We start from the raw sequence: 6731 nt of genomic DNA, 5'->3' as shown, positions 1-6731 counted from the left end.
AGTGATTTTCCTTCTCGACTGAGTTTGGTTCTCCACCTAGTTTCACACTTTATACATTTTATGCTGGCTTTGCTTAGTAAGGTCACATTTGCCTTCTACTAAATTGTTTTAGGAATAAGCGGTGCAGGATGCTTGTTTTTGCCAGCCTGTTCCCTCAGGTAGTCTGAACATTCGGTACAAGACCAGAGTGCACAAAACAAGATAGAACACTGTTATGTTGTTCATTCACAGACAGCACAGTTTCTAACATCTAGACACAACATTATGTCAGGACTGTATTTCTAATGCAGAAGTTATTATTATATAAAAAGAGTCCTGTCCCATTTTGGGTCAGAAACGATCATTTCAGCTGCGATTAATGTTCTGGAACACCTACAGTGCTTGACATGCAACCTTGCGCAAGCTGAGTTTACATATATGAATGAGGGATTACCAAGCTACTATAATATCCATGTATGGGGGCTAAGGTAATCTCAGAGATCACACAGATAACATTATTGCCATGCTCTCAAAGTAGGGGTAGCTACAAATAGGCAAATAGTGTTACCATGGTCAGAATATTTATTCTCTTTACCATGTTAATAATGCCCATTATATTATTCTGCTTTGTTTGCCTAGTAATCATAGCTCATATATTGTATGCAAGATTACGATAGTTGCAATAAATGTATTGTAAACTCTCTTCATGTCTTTCTTGTGCTTATCTTGGGCATTCATGAGTAAACAATGAAAGGGGTAAGATCTGTTTCCATGACTCCCTTGGGGATTAAAGTGTCATGTTCAACGTTGTCAAAATCACTTGTTACTCTTGGGAGGTTAGGAGTTCAGGTGAGGCACTGTGAGCTAGTCAGGAATTGGGCGGGTAGTTTTGGAGGGGTAGATGCACACAGTCCATACATCCTGATGGTCTGTATTTTAAATACACAGTCCTACTTTCTATAGCAGGATCTGTATAACATGGGGTCACCAACGTTCTTAGGTCAGGTATTTATTTAACAGATCTCCTGAGTAGTACTTATATGTGCCCTCGGCACCCTATTCACCTTAACACAGAGACATCCATGGCGCTAGGGCTATATCCTCCTCAATGTTTTAGGGAGTGCCTAATTTTCATTGGATCGTTGTTCCATGTTTGAACCTTTTAGAGGATAGTGTTCCCGCTCTGAATTCTATTCTAAGAAATAAAAATGGTGCTTGTTGTTAATATATCAGTGGTATGCAGAGCTGCTGTAGCTGCACACTTACATTTGCATGGACTGGTCAATGGTGGTAGTAATATAACCTTCATGTCTGAACCCCATGAGGCATATAGAACTGAAGTTTATTACTCCTTGGTCAAACAAGGAGTAATGCTCAAACATTAACATCTCATACATAGACTGATGCACCTGCACTTATATATACCGTATCAACAGTTAGATATTCTACTAACATATCGGGAACATCAAAATTGGTTCCAAGGCCCCCTCCCACAAATGCTCAGTATAGTGCATATTGGCCCTCTCTGTATGGATGGGGCAACATGGCCAGCAGTTATGGACTATACACTTTATCTACCTTTATTTCCACTCGTGTGAATGACTTACGAACTCCATATATGGTCTGGTTACACTTTATAGAGGATTAACTGCATATGTTATGCGCACAGTAGTTGCTTCCCTAGCTCCTGCTGCTCAAGCTGTACAGCAACAAATAACTATGCCGGCAATCAGTCCAGTGACTATTAATCCCATTATAGGGAAATTCCCCTCCAGATGGGATGAAATTCTATTTTGGATAGCACAGAAAACAAATCAGCTTGAGGTTGGGTTTCCCCTTATGGGATGCAGGATAAACATAGGATTCTCCCTATGGCCTTGCCTCTTGGGATGGTACCCCAGACAGTCGACTGTGTCACATGGGGTACCGTTTTTTCGGCGGTCTATACTATAACACATGGTACACCTTCTCTGGCCGTACTGCCTGAGGTGGTAAAATAAATTCAAAACGTATATGGGATAGCTCTTGTTCTGGATTTGGGGATGAAACTGATGGGCAATTTTGCCACAGTATCCTCAACGATTCTAGTGAATATCAAAGGGAAGGTAGCGGTGTTGGCTATATGCCAGCGGCTCACGCAGGGTGCAGCTGCGGACAGAGAACATGAGCTACCAATCATCATTGCTGACGCTTACACATCTTTTTCACCAACTTTCTTCTAAAACTGTTGTAATGTTGGGCATCAATCAAACCCTTTTAAAGATGGGCACTTTGATTATACGCATAACTCGGAGCAAATTCACAAGCCCATGTAAGCAAAAGGCTACAACTAATCCATAGAGGAAGATGCAGAGGTGGTGCTGTAAGTGAAGATTGTGTAAGGTGTCCAGGCAACAATACACTAAAATCATACAAACAAAAAACTGAGGGGCTTATTAACAAGCCCCTTGCGGACCCGGTCCATCACTTTTCATGACACAAAGGCGGCACAACCTGCTGTCCCATATTTACATGGACACGTAAAGCCACCTTGCGTGGCTTTTCGTGTCCTTGTAAATATGGCCCTTCTCACGCAACACTTTGCGTGAAAGAGGTGACATGGGTGTTGCTGTGGGTGTTCCCATGCAACGCCCATGTATTCTGCCGCATTTCTACATTTATGAGAATTGGTAAACCTGGAATAGGAAGAGGAAATCACCTCTTGTGATTTTTTTGTGCAGGAATGCGTCCCTTCCTGCACAAAAGCAATCTCCCCGCAATGCAGGCACCCTTGCACCATGGCACAAGGGAGCAAAGGTGCCTGCATGGCGCATAGGATGTCAGGGTGCCTGCATGGCGCATAGCAGCCGATTGTGCACCAGCACAGGGAATGCACATGGATGCGTCATAGTGTTGTAAATATGATGCATCCCTGCGCTTTGAAAGTGGAGCAGCCAAAGGGCTTGCGATGCCGCGCTGCAGCACTTTCTTGTAAATAACACGCTGAGTTTCTTACACATGTTAGATATTTACGATGCTTTGTATTTTTTCATACAAATGAACAAAACCAATTCAATAAAGCATTGCATTTCATTAGGACAAAGGTTATGCTACAAGGAATGTGCAACTACACACAAGTATAAAAATGTTATGTGTGCAGTACACTTTTTAAACATTTGCCGGAAGCCTAACAATAATAACGCAGGAGGGGGTGGGAGGGATGGGCAAACAACAACAAGGAAGTGGGCGGGAGGGACAAACTGAGCAACAACAACGGGGCAAGTAACAAGGTGGGGGGGGCGATGCATGTAACAATGCAGAGCGAAGATGGCCTGCAAAATCGTGCAAAAGAAAGAATGAAAGTAGCTCTAAAAGTGTGATTAGTGGAAGAGCACTTGGCAAGAAAACAATAATTGGGCCCTGCTTCTGGGCAGGATCAAACACATGTAAAGGAAGTGAAGAAGTCAAGCGCTGATGAATAAAAAACAAGGAAGTGAGAGTGACAATGAAGCCAACCAATGGTAAACAATGGGCGGGGTGTGAGTCCCCTGTAGGTAAACAAAATGTCTTGCAAGTAACAGTGCAGGTGTTGCCATAGGCTAGACCAAAAAACACTCACCTGTCTATCTACTCCTTTCCTAACTCGAACCAAAATCACTCCAACACACACACCTCAACCTCAACATAAATCCATCAGAAAGCCCATAATACTTATAAGCACCACTTACGCCAATAATAATATCTCACACAAAACACACACCTCTTCGTACGCCCAAGGACCTGTAATGGCAAGGCATTTCCTAAACAGAGGGTTTGCAGAAAGAGCTGGGGCTTCCGCTCCAACTGTTTCAGTGGTGATGGAAGTGGTAGATGACATCTACTGGTGGTGGGCAGCATGGGTAATTTACCTTTCCTCCTCATTCCTGCCTTGGAGGTGCAATGACAGCCAAAGCTTCTCCAGCTGCATATAATGTACAATATGGCCCATCACTCTGCTTTTTCAGGAACTGGGCAGGCAACCCCCTGCCCTTAAAGACTGTGGGGCATAATATCAAGAACGACGTTAGAAACAAATTATTGCCGGTTTAGCGGCAGAAAACTGCTGCTAAAGCGGCGATAATGGGCTTGATAATATGCCCTGGAGAATTCCAATAGACGTTCATGTTCATAGGCACATTTAATGTAACCCTGAGCATAGTGGGCGTAGTGGGGCTACGCGGAGCATCACGAAGTGGGGGGAATGTACGCACACCCGCACACTCCGCGTAGCCCCACTACGCGCCACCCGCCTCCCTCCTGCCCTCTTTTAAAATGCCCTTACAATCATTAAAAGCACTGTAAAGGTAATTAAAAAGACTTACCTGAGGGGCTCCCTCAACCTGGTTTATCGCCAACGTCTTCCTCACAAATGCGCATGCGCAGACGCTCGTGCATTTCTCACGATAAATATGCATGTGCGGGCGCCCGCTCATGCGCATTTGTGAGGAAGAAGTCAGCGATAAACCAGGAAGAGGGAGCCCTGGGATGCCGCATCTCAGGTAAGTCTTTTTAATTACTTTTACAATGCTTTTAATGATTGTGAGGGCCTTTTAAAAGAGGGCGGGAGGGAGGCAGGTGGCGGGCAACTCTGCTCCTCCATGGCGTGTGAGTAGTCTGCCTACTACGCCTACTTCACGGATCACGAAGTGGCCAACACTCCGCACACTCCGTGGACGGAGCGGAGCACTACGCCCACGCCTAATTTAATGTAACTTTAAGTCACAATGTTACTTTTTCCTTACCCCACCACCCCCACATCCCACACACCACTCGTCTAATGTGTTATTGCACCAATATAGTTCTTTTTACCTTGATGATGTCATACACATCATGCAACCTTTTTCCCCCTCACAAATGTTGACGTTCACACAAAGGGTGTGCAAAACCTGGTCCACGAAATTTCACGACACAGACTTTTGCAAAGATGGGCAAAGTTTCCTGACTTCACCTGAGTCGAAGATTCTCAGCCCACTCAGATCCACTTCCTGCAGCCTGAATCATACCATGGCTGACGAGCTGCAGACCAGCTGCCATGAGTAGCAGCAGCAGGGACAGTGAAATTATGCTGAAACAGTTGGGTAGACCCTCATTTACTGCCTATGCTTCATTTATTTTAGAGGTTTACTCCTGATGCAGCTGAAAATCTGGTGAAAGTTTGAAAATAAAATAGACAACATTCTGAAGCTCATTGCTGAACAAATTCACACACAACAAAAGCAGACGCGTGCTATGTAAAACAGATAGGTCAACAGACACATGAAATGATAATGAAATAAGGTGATGCTGAATTGTAAGAACATGAGCAGTGAAGAGATTATACATTTTAAAGCCAGAAGCGGCCTGCTCTCTGGAGATGCAGCCTGGAAGGGCAGTAACTGAGCATCATCACCATACATTACACTGCTAGGACAGGATCTTGCCTGCCTGAGGCGATACAGAATTGTAACAACTGAAACAAGCTGTACCACCTCAGCAAATGTTTGATTGTGAGGATAAAAAGTGTTCATTCCCAGGAGGTTGTGATCGTCGCTGACCCGCTTCCAGCAGAGGATGTATGGTAAAGAAACGAGCTGTACGTAACGTAAAGGCACAAGGCAGCTCGGGTGGTTCTGCCAGTACAAGGGCAGTCCAAACAGGTGTCACATTGGAAAGATAGGAGCTTTCCTGCCATAAAAAAGAGGTGCATTGTAATGGTTGAGTTCAGAGAGACAGAGGGACGCTTGGAGTACCGACGGTTAGAGCGGTGCTCTACCTACCTGAGCCGCAGCCAGGTGAGGCGTAGCATTCTCCTCCTACCTATAAGTCTATGTCTAGGAGGATTCATATTGTTCAAGAACGTCCAGGTGACACTTGTAAATGCGTAAAGTATCAAAAAAATTATTTTATATTTTTTTGTTCCTAAGCAGTAGCGAGATATGGTCCTGAAGAAAGCAGCGGACACCATTATGGGTCCACTTACTGCAGAAACATGTTGACCGTATATGAATATAAACAGTAGCTATTTGTTAAATCTACTATTTTTTCCGCCTTGGTTTTAAGCATTGGAAACACGTGGGGTACCTAATAAACAATTTTTCCTCCCAGTTCTCCAATTTTAGAATTCGCACTTAGTCACACATTATTATTTTCACTTTAATTTTCTAATGCACTGCTTTGTAGTTATCAGTCCATGGTCACCTCCCTGAAAACAATCCACACACGGGGGCACCCACTTTTTACATCATAAGTGGCTGCAAGAATACTCTCCTTGGTGTGAGGAGGCCCAGATGATGACAAGGGCGGTACCGGACGTTAACTGATGGGTACTTTTTCAGAACATGGGAGTATCCGTTTGTGCTTGGATTATGTTGTCTAGACACACAGTTACTTTTTGTTGTTCAGACTAACTTCAGAGTAGGCCTGTGCGCAATTGTAATTACTGCTAAGTAATCTGAGTAGTTTTGGTAATTTTGCAATACTTTTTTTACGCAATAGCATTTTGTGCGAAGAAATCAGTGCTAAATGCTGGTTTATACTCCTCGTTATTCGGCTCTAACGCATACAATTTTGTTATAATTTTACAGAATTATGCTACAGCAAATTAGTGAGTTAATACCCACCACACTTGAGAGTTGTTGCATTGCACAGAGGGAAACTATCCATATTTTGACGGCTGGTAGGAGTGAAGAAATAGTTTCAGGGCTGGAGCTCGCCAGCCTTCTGAAGCTCCAATTGTAAGGCGCGCACAAGAGTTT

Source organism: Lissotriton helveticus, chromosome 9, assembly GCF_964261635.1.
Source record: "Lissotriton helveticus chromosome 9, aLisHel1.1, whole genome shotgun sequence".
Classification (NCBI taxonomy): Eukaryota; Metazoa; Chordata; class Amphibia; order Caudata; family Salamandridae; genus Lissotriton; species Lissotriton helveticus.
This window is presented reverse-complemented; position numbering follows the sequence as displayed.